Raw genomic sequence first — 3,345 nt, forward strand, 5'->3', positions numbered from 1 at the left:
GAGCTAGAGTTCTGAGCTCTTCCACCTCCACAATTTGGATCATTATGTTTTCCATTGGTTCAGATAGCTCCATGTCCTCATCTTGCAAGAACTTATAAAATGGAAGAAGATTATTCACTGGTAATCTGACTTGTGTACCATAAACCAGTTCAAAAGGTGACATTCCAATGGCCTTCTTGACTGTCATTCTATCTGCCCACAAAGCTAATTTCAATTTTTGATCCCAAGATCTCTTATTTTCTTCCAGGATTTTCTTGATGATGTTCAAGAGACTTTTATTGTTGGATTCTACTTGTCCATTCCCCTGAGGGTGATAGGGTGAAGAGTAAGACATAAGTATTCCATGACTGGTACAAAATCCTACAAACTCTTCTGACCTGAAACTCATGGCATTATCCATCACCAATTTTGCAGGTATTCCAAATCTAGTTATTACATTATCCATTAGGAAATCAATGACAACCTTACTTGTAGCTCTTCTTGTAGGAATAGTTTCTATCCATTTAGTGAAATAGTCAGTGGCTAATATGATCCATCTATGACCTCTTCCTGATCTCTCGACAATCTCTCCAATAAAATCAATGCTCCACTAGACAAAAGGGGCTTCCACTATGACTGGAATTAGGGGTAAGGCTCCTTCATACTTTAGCTTGGACAAAAACTTCTGACATGGGTCACATTTCCAGACATGTGCATGAGCATCTTTGAATAAGGTAGGCCAATAGTACCCAGCCTGGATTATCTTACCAGTAGTTGTCTTAGTAGAGTAATGGCCCCCACATACTCCATCATGCATTTCAGTCAACACTCATTTAGCCTGGAATTCATCCAAACACATTAGCAATTCTCCATCTCTTTTTCTCCAAAACAAATCACCTTGAATGAGAACATATTTTTGTGACTTGAGTTTTAGAGTTCTTTTCTGACTATGTGTCATTCCTTCTAAGAATTCAGCATCTCTTAAAAATCGGACTATCTCTGAATACCAAGGTTGCCTTTCAATACTAGTGACTGAAGTACTTTTGACATCAATATTATGTATTTCAACATTTAGAAGATTAGACTCAGTCATGAGCTTAGCCAGACCTAAACCTCTCACCAATTTGGTGATCTTTATTTCCAAGTCAAATTCTTGGATTCTATTAATCCATATGCATCTTTTCCCTATAACCTCAGACTGGGACAAAATATCCTTAACGGCAGCATGTGGGAAATAAGCAATGCTATTTGCATTTACCAGATATGGCCTAAAAGCCTTGACAACTTTAACCAAAGCATAAGCTTGTTTCTCCATGGTTTCATATTTTAATTCTGCTGCTTGCAAAGACTTGTTGTAGAAAGCTATGGGATGTTCATATCCCTCATTATCCTTTTGTAACAATACTGTAGCTACTGTATGATATGAAGCAAAAGAAAACAGAGAAAAGGGCTTACTATAATCAAGAGATTTTAACACTGGTGCTTCCTGAATGGCCTTCTTAATTTTAGCAAAAGCCTCTGAGGCTTCTTGATCCCAACAAAATTTGGTATCCTGCTTGAGCAACTTGACAATGGGCTTCACTATCTCTGCAAAGTTTGCAATGAATCTCCTAACAAAATTCACTTTGCCTAGAAAGGATTGGATACCTTTAATATTCTTTGGTTCAGGCACTTTGTTTATTGCTTCAATTCTTTCAGGGTCTATCCTTGCCCCTTCCTTGGAAACAATGTGTCCCAATAGTTTTCCTTCAGTGATCCCAAAATGACATTTCTTGGGATTTAATGACACACCAAATTCCAAGGCTTTATTGAACACCTTTTTCCAAATGTCCACAATGATCATTAGCCCTTTTAGAGAAACAAGTTAGATCATCTTGATAAACCACCATGATAATATTAATGAATTCTTTGAGGGCTACATCCATGGCTCTCTGGAATGTAGCTCTAGCATTTTTCAATCCGAATGGCATTCTTACATAAACATATGTCCCCCACGAAGTAGTGAAAGCAGTTTTGAACTGTTTAGATTCCTTCACTAACACTTGATTGTATCCTGAAAAACCATCCATCATAGATAAAAGATCACAACTTGTTACTCTTTGCAGCATAGCGGCTGTCATGCTCTGTGAAGTTTACCTATACTTGCAAACACAATGCACTCAATAAATCATTACAAGCATGGTTAGTAGATTGAAACAATGAAAGACAAAACCATAGCTAATCGACTTATTGCCTCCTAGTAAATGCGAGTATGAATTTTTCTCTCAGATCTTAGTATGCAAATTCAGTGACTTGACTACACTTAGATGGAGGATTTGAATGCTGAAAATGCATGATCTAGCAAGAATAGCATGATTAAGCTATATGAATTCATGATTGATCCAGAAAATGAACTAGAATGAAGATGCAATTAAACTAAAATGAGCATGATAACATTGCTAAGAAATGATAAACTAGAAACTAGATGCCTATAATAATAATGTTTAAGCTACGAATGAGATGGGATCCATATTGCTCAAAATGAGGTCTATTTATAGGATTTTCCAAGGCTAGGGGTGAGTTGGCATGAATCAACAGTTGAGATTGATCTGAAGATATCAACAATTAAATTGGAGGAGGTTGGCAAAGGGAGTTGGATTAAAGGGAACATCTATCATCTCTATGGTGACAAGTGTCAAGAGGCTTCTAGAAGAGGTAGGATGAAAGGGAACACTTAGTGACAAGTGTCACAAAGGTTCTAGAAGATGTTGGATGAAAGGGGACATGGTGGTAGGTAGAATGGGTTAGGTTTTGGAATGGTTAGGTTTAGGAGTGGTAGAAGTTAGGAGAATTTGAATTTAAAAATTCAAATATTAGGAAAATGACTAATTAATCTCAACACTCATAAATGATTTGTTTTAATTATTTAGGAGATTTAGAAGAAATGAATTTGCATGGGGGAAATTAATTAATTTGAATTAAATAATTAAAGGGGTGAAATGAAATGAACCTATTTAATAAATCCTTAGATTTATTAATAGGTAGATGAATGAGAGATTTAATCAAATTGCTTAGTGAATTCAATGAAATTGGGTAGGAGAGATTAATTAAATAATTTCTTATTTAATTAATTATCTTCAGACCATTTTTTGGTGTATACATTTTGCCCCTCTTTGAAGCGAGGTGTGATGATGCGTTGATTCAAAGAATAATCTCATTTTGATGATGATATTGATTTGATAGGATGTCCCAGCTCTTGATTGCTAAATTCTGGTATAATGATGCCCCCTCGGGAGATCAATTGAGATAATTGATCTTTGGAGTTTTTGCGAGATTGATATCCCGATAGATTTGATTTGATTTCTGCAATTGTGGTTTGATGAAAGT

This window comes from Cryptomeria japonica, chromosome 7, assembly GCF_030272615.1.
Source record: "Cryptomeria japonica chromosome 7, Sugi_1.0, whole genome shotgun sequence".
Classification (NCBI taxonomy): Eukaryota; Viridiplantae; Streptophyta; class Pinopsida; order Cupressales; family Cupressaceae; genus Cryptomeria; species Cryptomeria japonica.